The 14,490-nt window shown below is 45.1% G+C and overlaps 1 protein-coding gene across 8 annotated transcripts in view; it reads right to left on the reverse strand.

Moving 5' to 3' along the window:
* Positions 1-14,490, reverse strand: part of ATP2B4 (ATPase plasma membrane Ca2+ transporting 4) — a 166,926-nt gene that overhangs the window by 141,457 nt on the left and 10,979 nt on the right. The window lies entirely within an intron of this gene.

Consider the following 14,490-nt stretch of genomic DNA (forward strand, 5'->3'; position numbering starts at 1 on the left):
TTTTTGTTGGGGGTACCCATATTTCAAGTTCCGAAGGGGATCCAATCAACTTCTTGCTTCTTACTGCTGTTTTAATGTCCACAAATCTAACCTTATGATGTTCACAGTACTATCCCGTCCTTTCTTATTGTTTTTCCACATCTCTTGTTGTTATTTTCATATATTTTTCCTTTCTCTTTGTGACCTCTGATAGTCTCCACAAGCTGGTTAGAACAGTTTGTAATCCTGCGTGGATATTATTATTTTTTTATCCAGTAACCATATCCAGACGTTTTCCATGTAACATCACTTCTATACATCAAAACAGTCTTAGCGTCATTAACCTTCAGATTTCATGGTCTTTGTAAAAAAAAAACCATTAGACTTGTCCTTTAGACTTAAAATCACCACAGAAAGAAAGTCATAAAAACAAGCACTAAAGTTAGTATTTGGGAAATAGGATCAACCTCAACCTGATCAATGCAACATGGTTTGCAAGAGACTTAAGAATTTGGAGGGAGGTAAAAGATCAACTTGGTATATATATAGTTCTCTGGTCCTTAAGCCATTGGTCGTCACAGCAAGGGAGGGGAACTCTGATGAGAAAGCCCCAAGGGAGCAGAGGAGCCAGCTGACCAAATCAGGGGAGCCTGAGCCAGCTGAGTCAGAAGCAGGGGGAGAGGGAAAGGGCTGGATGCAAGTCCCATCACCAAGTAGGCACCACCGTTGGCACAGGGATGAACAGTCCCTGCTCCCTATGTCTACACTGTACATGCGCTTGTTTGTGAGTCCAGTCTTCTTGTTTAGGATAAGAGCTATCCAATGATAGCCTTGCAGGAGGGACATGCCAGGTGTCGCATCTATGTCTATGCTTTGCCTAGCCATGTATCCTAGACTCTACCACTGCACCTTTAAACTGAGATCCTTGGAACCTGAGCTCATGCTGAGACCATGTACTAGCTTCTTTAACAAAACCTTTGGGATTTCCCGAGCCGAGAGTCTGAGTGTTTCATTGGAGGGTGGGAGCCAGGACAAGAGCCACAATATTCTTCATTTTTCCCCCCCTTCCACAAAGAAGTCCATTTGGGCAAACTCTTTCATGGCCACAAGCCCAGCCATCTGCTCCCATGGACCTAGCTTGCACAGACTCCACAATCCTGTCCACCTGCCTGGAAGTTCCTACGCACCACCCCACAGCCAATGTCTCCAGGCATGAATACAGTGCCAGCTGCAAGCAGACACGCTCCCTCCCAGGCTGAGCTTTGCATGCAAGCAGAGGAGCGAGAGCAACATCAGAGCTGACCAGATGGGAGGATGCAATGGTGAAAAGAATGGGGAAGGAAAGGGGGAAATGGTTCTGCAAGAAGAATACAGTGGTACCTTGGTTTACAGCCATAATCCGTTCTGGAGGTCCAGTTGTAAACCAAAATAGGTTGTAACCCAAGGCGCGCTTTCGCCAATGGGTCCTCCGCCCCAAAATGGGTTGTAATCCAAAAAAAGGGACATGTACTTCTGGGTTTGATGTGGTTGTAATCCAAAACAGTTGTAATCCAAAGCAGTTGCAAACCAAGGTACCACTGTACCCTTCACCTGTGCAAAAGCAGGACCAAATGTACAGAGCAGCATATGAAGATCTCTACTGGCTTATGTACTGAACACTGGCGCTTCAGCTTGAGAAAGAGCCCAGCTCTTAACAACAACAACAACAACAACAACATTGCTGTTCCAGAAATGTTTTTAAAAGGCCATCCATTGTTTTGATGCTTCAATGAAGCAGCTACACAAATAATCATCTTTCCCTGATGATTTGTGTAAAGTTCCTTTTGTCTTCCAGCAGATGTCCCAGTAATTACAGGTTCCCAGGAGGTACAGTAGCCTGTGGCTTTTAAAAACCTGACCTTCAACAAGTAAGCCAAAAGGCCTCCTCCTTCTACCACCACCGCACAGGTCTCAGATGTCCTGTGTTGCAGAGGACCTTGTGAACTGTAATTCCTAACGGGTGAGTTCAGATCTGCAGGCACCAGATGCTGGGGGTAAGAGCAGCACAAATACATACTGGATGGGTCATACTTGAGGGCCAGGTGTGGGGCTGACTGGCAAGTCCGGAATCCCCTATGTAAAAATAAAAGCTGGGAACTTTTGCTCTCCATGATGCCCACTGCAGCATCCCATTTCCAGAAACTTAATCTAAATCCAAACCATGTGGGCCACAGGGTTTCACTTCTTACATTTAGGGATATCAGAGGGAGAAATTAGCCATCAACACCTGTGGGCTGGCCATGGAAATGACTTATGCATGTGCCAACGCCCCAGGCAATACCTTGTAGTCCACTTTTTGGCAAGAGATTCGGCAAAGAGATAACGAGGAATTTTTGTTTGGAAAACATTAAGCATCTGCAACCAAATACTTTCCTCTCTTGATGGCAATAGGGTCCTTTTCTTCTCATGTTGACTCACACTTTTGTCACCTTATTTTGGAAGCAGCTGACAGTAGTGAAAATAGTCAGGCATAGAATACTTGCAAAACATTCCAACAAAATGTTTCACTTCCATTTGTCAATGAGCTCATTCATCGTTGAGTTCAAAGTACCAGCAAACAGTATAACATTTCCAAGAGAATATATAACCCATCTTAATCACCAGCAACTATCTCCTCTGTGAGTATGTATCAAACAATCTGCTTCGGTCCTTCAATGGCTTCCCACACCGCATGGGCAAGCACAAATGAATGGAGCAAAAAAATAATCCCATGTGGTGTTAGTCCTGGCAACTAGGAAGAAGGAGGAAATGACTCGCCCACAGATGCACAGAAGTGTACTGCAAAACCAGAGAAGGGCGGGCAGTGTATTCAGCATATGAACAAATTTGTTCAGCTAACATTTGTAGCAGTCTCCTTGCAGACCTTACAGTACAACACAACAGTTTTCTAACCCAAAAGGGAAAGTTCAAGCGATAAAAAACAAAAACAAAAATCTTGTACAGTGTACCATAGAACTGCACTCAAATTCACTTTGCACATCCACTGCCCTGGAGAGCTGACTAATATGGAACACAGCACATTCCTGCAAACTCTCCAAGCTATGCTGTATGTTGTCACTAGGGAATGTTTTAAATCACTGCCCAGCTTCAAAAAATTCAATTTTAGTTTTACAACTCAGAGTATGACGAACTCTACTACAGCTCTGTGCAGAACTCTTATGCATATGCAACAGCACTATGTATGCTTACTCAAGAATAAATTCCTCTGTGTTCAGTGAAGGTTACCAGCAGGTAAGTCTGCAGAGAATTGAAGCCAATGGCTGCAGTCCTAAACACATTTAGGACCTCCTATTGCTTCTGCCATACCATCAAAATCCATCCAGGCTTTATCGCAAATATTGCAGGAGACCCAAGAAAACAGGAAGAGGTTTGACAACAGTGTCATTCTGTACATACTTCCTTTCTTTTGGAGCTACTGTAACTAAGTAGTTGCTATTAAGCACCCTTGTCCTGACATCACATTTTCCATCTTTAGCTGTCAGATCTCACAAACATGACTGCTAGTCCAGGGCAGCCATAGAAAGCCTTTTACCTTTTCAACTCATGTGACATGAGGTGTGGGGTGTGGCTGGGGGGGAAATGGCATTGTGGACTGAACTCTGCTGCGACTGCAGATTACAACTCCTATGAAACAGTTAAGACTTTGAGTAGCTGTTGGTTAAGCAGCCCATTTGGAGTCTCCTTACCAGTTTGGATGGCCAGGAGAAAAGAAACAAACAGTTACACCTGCTGAAATCCCCTCTCCTAATCAACAAATAAACCACCCACTCAGCAGAGTGTATGATGACCCCCCACTCCATGGTGAGAGGTTAATTCTGTCTTCAAAGGCTTTTTGCCCCCTGCAACAAGCCAGGAGTTCCCCCAACAAGTGGTGAACAACCACCAGGCTCATTTCACTTCAGTTTTCCTTCTGCCAAAAGATAACTGGCTCTAAGTGAGTAATGACAAGGGAAAGATTTGAACTGGCAAGCTGAAGGAGCCCCAATGTATTCTGTTCTCACTCTTGGAGGTTTGCAAATTCAAGCCCATTTCAGACCTGTTCAACTGTTATAATAATAATGATGATAATAATAATAATAATAATAATAATAATAATAATAATTTATTATTTGTACCCCACCCATCTGGCTGGGTTTCCCCAGCCACTCTGGGTGGCTTCCAACAAAGATTAAAAATATATTAAAATATCACACATTAAAAACTTCCCTGAACAGAGCTGCCTTCAGATGTATTCTGAATGTCAGGTAGTTGTTTATCTCTTTGACATCTGATGGGAGGGCATTCCACAGGGCGGGCGCCACTACCGAGAAGGCCCTCTGCCTGGTTCCCTGTAGCTTTGGTTCTCACAACTGTTATGGCTTGCTGCACACAGAAACCCGGGGATGGCAGTTCTATGAAGGGGGCTGTGGATTTTCAGGATTTGTCAGCACCTTCACAAATACCTTGACAAGGCTAAAAGGCCCAGAGTTTCGGGGTGGGGTGGGGGAAAGCTGTGAGAGGAAGGGAGTTCAAACCAGGGCCTGCCAAACTCCATTTCATCTCTCTTCAGACTCCAAATCATCTTCTCAACATGTAGAAACCAAGCAGAAACTGAGGTCATAAATCAGTAGCTTAATTAATATATTTGTTAGGCCAACTACAAAGTCACAAAGGGTTGAGCAAGCATTTAAGTCCATCAGAAGGGAGTGACAAGCTAGAAACTTTGCTCCCTTCTTTGTCATTTTTCAATGGAGCCTAATAATAGCATGAACAGTAGTGTGATGAAAATAATGCCATTATTATGCCATTGCTCACTGTCCCATACAGATTTCCCTCCCACATCAGGTCCATATGAAAAAGAAGACCTGCAACAACTATTAGATTTTTTGACACACAGACACACCTGCCCTGGGACCCGCAAATTTAATCTCAGGGTGGATGTTGATGTGGCAGATCCCTGGCTGTGCTCAAGCTACCCTTGTGACCTCTGTGCCTACCTTCTTGGAAGCCTGTTCCTCTTCTACCCACAAAGGCAAACAAGAAATGCCTTCTATCGATGATCCGTCAGGATGACTGAAATACTTACGATTCAGTACCTGCCCTATCAGCAATTCCATCAGACTTTGGAAAGGTCATTTAGCCTGCCTGCCTGCCTCACATTCTCCCTCACAAATGTACCATATGTAAAACAGGGACAAGAAGCCACCTTCCTTCTCACCGGTTATCTACTTAGATCTGCGCTGACAGACAAGAATTCCCTCCATCCCTTGTGACTTTGCACAGCACCAAGGCCCTCTGGTCTATATAATAAATACAAATAACCAACAACAGCAAAGCAAGCCTGGGTTGAGTTACAAAGAGCACTTCAAGGAGAACGCACACTGTGCACATCTCATCACCAAGATCGCATCAGTGGAGGCTGGAAGTGCTCTTTTTTTAAACACCAGTAAAAAAAAAATCGGTCCTGGTCTCTCTTTAAAAGGATGACAAGCCTAAAAGAGAAGATGGGGGGGGGGATATAAAAGCATCTCATAGATTAAGAATTCAAAAAGCTCCTTACCATTCCTGACAGCTGCTATCATTCTGCCTTTTAATAAGCATACTGTGAACGTCACAGTTTCCACAACCAAGCCTAACTGGCAGACGGCAATGGTGGGTGGGCGGGGGGGGGGGAGATACAGCCACGCAGAAAGATAGTTTTGATAAGACTGGTGGGGCTGAAGTAGGATGTTTGTCCTCTGCCTGGAAGGGCAAATGCACCTTTGCTCTCTCCAGCTTAAAAAGCATAACAAAAAAAGGATGATGGGAGGATGGGCGAACAGGGGACAGCACTGTTTCCTAAACATTCAGACAAGGAAAAGGTATTCTAGTCACAAGGAAGGACTGGTCAGGATGTCACAGAATTTAGGTCCCCCTCCACATGCACAGCCCACAACACAGCAAGGGACTGCTTCCCTAAGAAATCATTCTCCACAGCTGCTGGGGTGAGAGAGAAAGAGGAAGTTACATGGGTGTGGTCAATCACATGGGATTTCCCTCCACCCGTCACTCCAGCAGGAATGCTCAGAGAAGATGTGCACAGCCCATGTGGCTTTTTAATTTTATTTTATGTACTTAATAAGAATGAGAATAATTTTATTATCCATACCCTACCCATCCAGCTGGGTCACCCCTTAAGCAGCCACTGTTAAAGCAGATTTATATCCTGCTCTCCTAGCATACAGTCATACCTTGGGTTGAATGTGCTTCAGGTTGAGCGTTTTCAAGCTCCGTGGCAACCCGGAAGTAACAGAGCACGTTACTTCCGGGTTTCGCCACTCGTGCATGCACAGAAACTAAAAATGATGTCGTGCGCATGCGCGGAAGTGGCAAAACGCGACATGTGCACGCGCAGACGTGCAGTCGCATCTTACATTCTATTCAGGATGCAAACGGGGCTCCAGAACGGATCCCGTTTGCATCCCGAGGTACCACTGTATTTGCAATATGAAGAAAGGGGTAACAACAACCACAGGAGCTGTTCAGAATACAGTAACTACAGCAAAAGCAAGAAAACAGGAGCAGGCAGTAGGCAAGGCATTTAAAAAAAAAAAAATTATTTGTTTATTTCATTTCTATACCGCCTGGCAAACATTTAGCCTGCTGGGTTGATGACATTTTAGCAGAGCATATTAGGTTATTTGTATATGCTGCTCCCAGTAACAGCCAGCATGGTATGGCAGCACCATTCACCTGACCTCCTCACAGCTGAGTCACCTGCTGATTCCCGTGAAGGAGTGGGCGACTGGTGATGCAGCTGAGTGGCTGGCATGGTGCAAACCCACCAACAGGAACTCCAGGTTAGCTCTTTCAGTGTGTTTGCACTGCACCAACCTCCCCACCACCTTGCCCCCCATCTCCTTCCCAGTAGTCAGGAGAGTGCTGCTATCTCATCACCTTGTCTGCTACTGGGAGCAACACAAACAAGCAGCCTAAAACAAAGAGACATGCTGCTAAAAGCCCATCAAGCTGGTAGGCCAAATGCCTGCCATAATTTTTTTAAAAAATATTGATTAGTAGGCACAAGGTCAGTACAGATTACCTGAGTTCCACCTTTCAGGTGCAGCCACAGAGAAGGCTCTCTTCTATGTCCCAACTGGTCTTGAACAGCCAGGATTCACATATACTTCCCTGCAATGGGGGAATTGCACCATGGGAGATGTGGGCATCATGCTGCTAGAAGATGAAATCCAAGACTCTCTCACTTCACATCTTACATGAGCGCAAGCAGGTATCATGATCCCTGAATCCAGAAGCAATTCAGACACAAAGTTGGAGGCTGCAGAGGCATCAGCTGAGGAGCTAGATAAAGTTCAGGGCTCTAAGCAGATAGCTGGAGATCAGGGGACCACTATGACCGAGACTGGCTAACAGAAGACCCCAAAGTACTCTCCAGGACCAGAGCCCAGACCCTCATGGGTGCCTTCTTCCAAAGAACCAGATGCCTCCCATCACACTTCACCAGTCCAGCAATGTAGGGAGTGTAAAGGCAAAGGATCCCTTGACGGTTAAGTCCAGTCAAAGGCGACTGTGGGGTGTGGCGCTCATCTCGCTTTCAGGCCAAGGGAGCCAGTGTTTGTCCACAGACAGCTTTACGGGTCATGTGGCCAGCATGACTAAACCACTTCTGGCATAACGGAACACCGTAACAGAAACCAGAGCACACAGAAATGCAGAGAGTGCACCAGGAGGGAGGTTATGGAATGAGGGAGGAGTGCCTGTCTTCAGACCGGGGGTTGGGTTTTTAAGGCTCTGAAGTTCTCCTTGAGAGGGTGGAGCTTAGAGGTCATCTGGTGACAAAAGCTTAAACAGCCTTTGCCTTTGCTCTGCCTTACCACCTTCTCCATGGGATCCGGCATCAGACCAGACCAGGACATCATGCTTGCAAACCACACAGCAAAATGTCAAAATGGGCTCTGCCTTGTTTGTCAAGACTTGCGTGGAAGTCCTCAAAGGCCCACAACCCATTTCAACCAGCCTGCCCATCCACAGTGCTCCTGCGTAAGAGCAGCCCAAGAGGTGGTCTGGCAAGCCTCTAGCCCCGCTTGCTCCCGGCAGGCATGTGGGGCGAGCCTGAGAAGATGCTCTTATTCAACACTGCCCTATTATTTTGCACAATAGCAGGGATTAATTCTCAGAACAAACAGAGCTTTGCCTCCATTCTGAAGTGCAGCGATTTGTTAAACCCAATGCGGTAGTGTACACAGCTGCAAAATACATAATTTCTAATTAATGACTTGTTTTATGGCACTGTGCATACATCAGCTGAAAAGCAGTCCCTGCTCTGAAGAATTTATTCAGCGCACACAGATAAAGGGCGAGATGGGGCGGGGAGTCTGGGCTTTGAGGGCACCGAGAGGTAAGTGACTTGCTGACTATAGTGCAGTAATTCAGCTTCAAAGCTAGGGAAAAGCACCGAGATATCAAGACTTCAAGGAGATCCTGGCTGCTGATCCACAATCTTCAAACAATCTTCAATGACTGCATTTATGCGGTGACAGAAGTCTTGGCAGCCGATGCCTTCATTCTTTAAGACACACTCAGACTATATAAGGACCTTACAGCTTCAGTCAGTGCCCTCCATCCTTCCTATATATGGGCCAAAACAGACGTGCAATGCAGGAGATCTGTCAAACAGGATCTGTCATGCGTTTTTAAAAGTCTTAATAATACTCAAGGGCCCTACCAATTTGGATTGGAGGGTTAACCTCTCCCGCTGCACCAATTTTCTGATTAAAATCAGCCCCTGAAGTTTCCATTTGGCCCAGGAAGGCAAATATTGTTGTATCTGTTGTTTCACCATCCAGTATCCCTAACAGAAGCTTTGGGCGGGGCTAATCAATGCCAATAAAGGATACGATACGTGAGATATGCGTTAACCCATCCCCCTCAGTACTACTGCCTGAATCCAAGTGTGGGTGTGGAGCTGCTTTTAAATAAGGAGGGGGGACCTTCATGTATTACTCACATGAAGAGGGCTCCACAAGTACATGGGGCTTCATTGCTGGCCTTGCCTCCAGGGTTGTAAACTTAGGAAGGTACCTTATACAAAGTCAGGTCATTGGTTCAGCCAGCTTAACAATAGCTACACTGACTGGCAGTGGCTCTCCAAAGTTTCAGATATGGGAAGCCCTACCTGGAGATACTGGGGATTGAACCTGAGGCCTTCTGCATGCAAAGATGATGCTCTTCTCCCAAGTTATTTCTCTTTCCCTGACTGTGCTGGATCAATGTGTGGATTTCTGTGAGATGTACACACAGAGAACATGATACCCATAGACTTCCATGGCATGGGGGACATCTGCGCTGCTGCAGACTTCAGTGCACAACACATGACATCAGGGGCTGGGCCCCACACCCCTTGTGCTCATGAACATGAGAAACACATGAAGGGGGCTAAGGACACCAAGAGAACCAAGTATTGATCTGCCACACCTAGGTTGGGCTCTAATGCTGCCTCTGCTTGGAAATGACCAATCTGACTGCTATATCACACACCATTTTGCTCAGGGTATTGTGTAACACTTCCCTTTGATTTTATCTGCAGCCCCCCATCTGCATTTTCCAATCCATTTTAAATTTGATTGTTTAAAATTATTTGGGGTGTTCCAACTAGAAATGGAAAGGTAGGATAGAAATGCAGATAGCACAATCACATCTCCCCCAAACAGCTTTCCAGTGAAGTCCACAAAAGTTATTTTTACTGGCCCACCTCCCAGTGCCTAGTTATGTGATTCATTTCTGGTACATGAGGCCATAATAATTTTTTTTAATGACTCTTTTTCCTAGTTATTTGGTTTGTTTCACTGGATGCTTGTTTTCCTAGTTGACCTGGAGGGGATTCTTACTGAAGGTCACCAGGCAAGCCTGCCTTCATGCCTAACCTGAAAGAACAGAAACGTCTCTTAAGCTCCAGAGGAATGCCGCAAGTGCATTGTTGGTTCCAACACTCATTTCAAGTTTGCTGAAGACCTGCAGTGCTTTGTGGCTGTGCACCCTTGAAGCAACCAAGTATAGTAGCAGGCATGCACTTCCTTTCCTCCCCAAGAATCAGTTCAATTCCCAAGGCAAATGTGGGCAAACAAAGACAATGGGAAAACACTCATTTAATTTTATTAATACCAACCTATTTAAAATATCAAGGCAGTGTACAACAACCAGTACAATAAAACATAACATACCACAAATACAATAATAAAAATGACAGGCTTATCTTGTGGCATATATAGCTCTCCCTGTTCCACTTAATCCTTGCAACAACCCTGTGAAGCGGGTTGCGCTGGGAGACTGTTACTGGCCCAAAGTCACCCAGTGAGCTTCATGATCACGTTAGGACTAGAACCCTGGTTTCCCAAACCTGGGTCTGACACCCTAACCACCATGACACACTATATAAGCCTGTTGGTATACAGTGGTACCTCGGGTTGCATACGCTTCAGGTTACATACACTTCAGGTTACAGACTCCTCTAACCTAGAAATAGTGCTTCAGGTTAAGAACTTTGCTTCAGGATGAGAACAGAAATCGTGCTCCAGATGCGCGACAGCAGCAGGAGACTCCATTAGCTAAAGTGGTGCTTCAGGCTAAGAACAGTTTCAGGTTAAGAACGGACTTCCGGAACAAATTAAGTACGTAACCTGAGGTACCACTGTAAAAGGGTCTTCAAGAGATGTCTTGAGGATGCCTGCAGAATCTCTGTGGGAAGAGTGTCCTACGGCATGGAATCAGTCAGGCCTCTGTAACATGGAGGACCTGCCCTACATCATAACAACCGGTTAGGATTTGGGGACTTGAAATATTCAGATGAGGTCATTTTGGCTGCCCCTCTGATATGCCAAGGTCAGCCGGTGTTCCATCTCTGGCTCACCCGCTGATCTGTCAGATGAGCTTGGGCAAACAACACTGCCTTTCTTGCCTTTGTGGGCCTCCTTGCAAACTGGGGCCATAATGCAGCTGCCCACTGCCATGATGCGTGGTTCATGGAAGTGACGGGCTGTGACATCCTCAGGCAGCATCAACATTATTAAAATTTAATCCAGCATCACACAGAACCTTCTTTTCTTCAGACTACACATAGCGAGAGGCCAGACGGTGCCTCTCTCTTTTCCCCTCCAAGCAGAAACAAGAGAAAGGAAAGAAGATTAAAAAAGGAAAATATAGGGAAGGGTTGTAAGCCTATGGAAACTTTGTTATCCGTTGACATTAAAGCCAAAAGCAACTAATTAAACCACCATCAAAGTCAGATGTTTTATTAGCTCAGCCTTGGAAAATCTTGGCAAGGGACAGCGGCAAAGTCAGCTCCCATGACCAGCTGGAACATGGCATCTCTACCTGATCAGAACATCACCTGTGGATGTTCAGAAAGCGGGGGGGGGGGGGGGAGAAAGATATGGGCAGCAGTGTTGCAGGGATAATAAGCAATAGCAGCCCAGCCTCACTGTGCTTAATCCTGATAAATTTTGTTGCAGACTGAGGAGATATAATCTCCTGCTTTAGGGTCTGAACAAGCATTTAATTATTAGGCAGTATTAAGGATGAAACTATTACGGGTGCAGATTATCTCACATATGCCCTCTGCCTCCCTATGGGACACTGATGCTTAGCCACCACCAGAGATATGCTACTTAACAGATCAAAAGTCTCAGGCAGCCTGTAAATTCTTCCTATCCACTAAAAAACCTCCTTCTGCTCACCTCTGCAGCCTGAAACAGCTTGTCATTTCATCTCAAGATGGCCGCCTGAACAGTGTCGTCGCTGTACCCACACAACCCCTCTGTTCTGTTCTGACGAAAGCACAGATACCAAAAGCTTTCATCGAGTTGCATAGGTCTCCATTGCTTTGAAAGCCAATGCTCTTGCAACCTGAATATTCATCTGTGACAATCCATGATCAACCCCTAGAAAGGCTTGGGTCAGAGGGCTAGTCCAGACATATTATCTTCTTTCCAGAGAACACCAACCATGAAGAATAATATTTGAGTTAGAATACGGAAATCCACATATGTGTACCTAACATTTTTCCCAGGTATTTCTTCAGAGGAGGAAAAAATGCTGCCCTGGAAACAACGCCAATCAGGTGGCAATGCGTAATAGACTACTACAACAATAAGGTATTACTGTAACTCTCCAGGGACACATCCATTAAATATCCACTACAACCATTCAGACAAGAGATTGATGAAAGCTGGAACATCTCAGCAAGCAATGTTATCAGCTGGCAAACTTTGCCAAGACTCCCTGAAAGAAAAAATCTCAGAATGTAAGGCTTGTGCACTAAGAGTCAAATTATACATGATGTGGCAGATCCGATATAATGGATTTCCTGTTGGTTTGGGGTTTACTTTGACACAGTCATATGGGGCTACAAATTTGATCACAGCAGTGGCGTAGCAGAAGGGGATGTTTAACCCTTGTCTGTGCTTCTTCCCCAACAAATACCCCCCTCTTGAAGCTGCTGTTAACCCCACAGAGGGAAAACTAGAGGCATCTAACCTTATGGCACCACGACTAAATTCCACTGGTAGATGCGCACAGCAGAACTGTGGGAAGGATGACTGCAGCACTGGGTCACAAACTGACACCTTAAAGGAATGAGCAATCTATATCAACCGAGCTTTAAGCAGCTAATATTGGTTGATTTTAAAATGAGGGTGTAGTTTGTTAGAACATCTGCCCCGCTTGGGGAATACAGAACACCACTGTTACCATAGCAGATGGTTCTGAGTATCACCTCACCACCACACCCATCAGAGTGAAAGCAATAAAAAAACCTAAATTCCTTTTCACAGTAGTAATGCTGTGCTTCTGAGCATCTACACCAGGCATAAGCAAACTCGGCCCTCCAGATGTTTCGGGACTACAACTCCCATCATCCCTGACCACTGGTCCTGTTAGCTAGGGATGATGGGAGTTGTAATCCCAAAACATCTGGAGGGCTGAGTTTGCCTATGCCTGATCTACACTACATTGCTGCAGTTTTGGGTGGAGTAGGCCAGGGAGGCTAACCAGTGGCCCCTACACATGTTGTTGCACTGTAACTGACAACAGTCCTTATCACTGGCCATGCTGGCTCAAGAGGATGGGAGCCCACAGCTTTACCAACCTTTGAGTAGATAAACTGCCTGAAAAAGGACGTTTGTATCATCTGATAGGCTAGAATGTCACATAAACATCAGTACTGAAGAGTGTTTGTGTCTATATTACAGACAGACACTATGTCAAATTAGACAATACAAGAAAAGCGTGATCCACACGTCTTTTCATTTTTAAGAAATGGCAGGCACATGCAGGGGGTGTGGCGGGGATCGTACTCCCATCAGGATTGGGATTTCTTTTCTTAGTACCAGATATATATTTTTGCTAACTGTGGAACACTATTAACAAAACAGGGTAAGGGAACTGTGGAGATTCTATGCCAGACCAGCATCCCCAGGGCAAAGAAATGATGTGTCTCATTGTAGTAAGTTATCGTAGAATTTTCTGAGAGTTTAGCAAAGAGCTCTATATTTAATTGTTGATCCTGTGCCCAAAATGGCCTTAGTATCGCCAGCAAGGCCCAGAAGCCAATCTTGCTTCATCATGTAGTATTTAAGGGCTTCGCTCATGGGCACAAGATTTACTCAGGGCAGAGAAAGAGCACTGTGGAGGGTTGCTATACTCTCTGAAGCTTAAGGCTGGAGTGTGGTGTAGTGGTTAAGAGCAGTAGTCTCGTAATCTGGGGAACTGGGTTCGCGTCTCCGCTCCTCCACATGCTGCTGCTGGGTGACCTTGGGCTAGTCACACTTCTTTGAAGTCTCTCAGCTCCACTCACCTCACAGAGTGTTTGTTGTGGGGGAGGAAGGGAAAGGAGATTGTTAGCCGCTTTGAGACTCCTTAAAGGGAGTGAAAGGCGGGATATCAAATCCAAACTCTTCTTCTCTTCTTCTTCTATCCCTTCCTAAACCTTACCCCTCTCCCTTTATCATCTAACCTTGGGCAGGCAAATTCCTCCCCAAGGTATAGAATTTGGCATGTTTAGGGCTGCTTCAATACTGGGCATTTAGTGTGACATCACCTTGTTTGTTCATTCATTCATAGGTAGATATAGATATGACATACATTTGGGGGGGGGGGTTTCCACATGACATTGTACTCTACTCTCTTACTTTCAACCCTCATGTATTTTCCCAGTGCTTCTTCCTTTTTATCTCCCCTCACAACAGAAAATCTGATTTTGAGAAGAATGTTTAGACATGTTATGCCTTTAGTGATGCTGCTCCATCTTTTCAAAGACAGGTAAACCTGTCACATATTCACTGTAGCCTTTGCTATAGTGGGCACCGGTTTATATCCCTGCTAACATTTTTAAAAAATTATCTTTGAATTAGCACTAAATTACTTTCCAGTTATTTTTTTAAAAATAAAAATATTAGCAAAACCCTGCATATATTATAAAGTGTTATAGCACTATAACAC

Source organism: Podarcis pityusensis (assembly GCF_964106645.2).
Source record: "Podarcis pityusensis genome assembly, chromosome: 6".
Lineage (NCBI taxonomy): Eukaryota > Metazoa > Chordata > Lepidosauria > Squamata > Lacertidae > Podarcis > Podarcis pityusensis.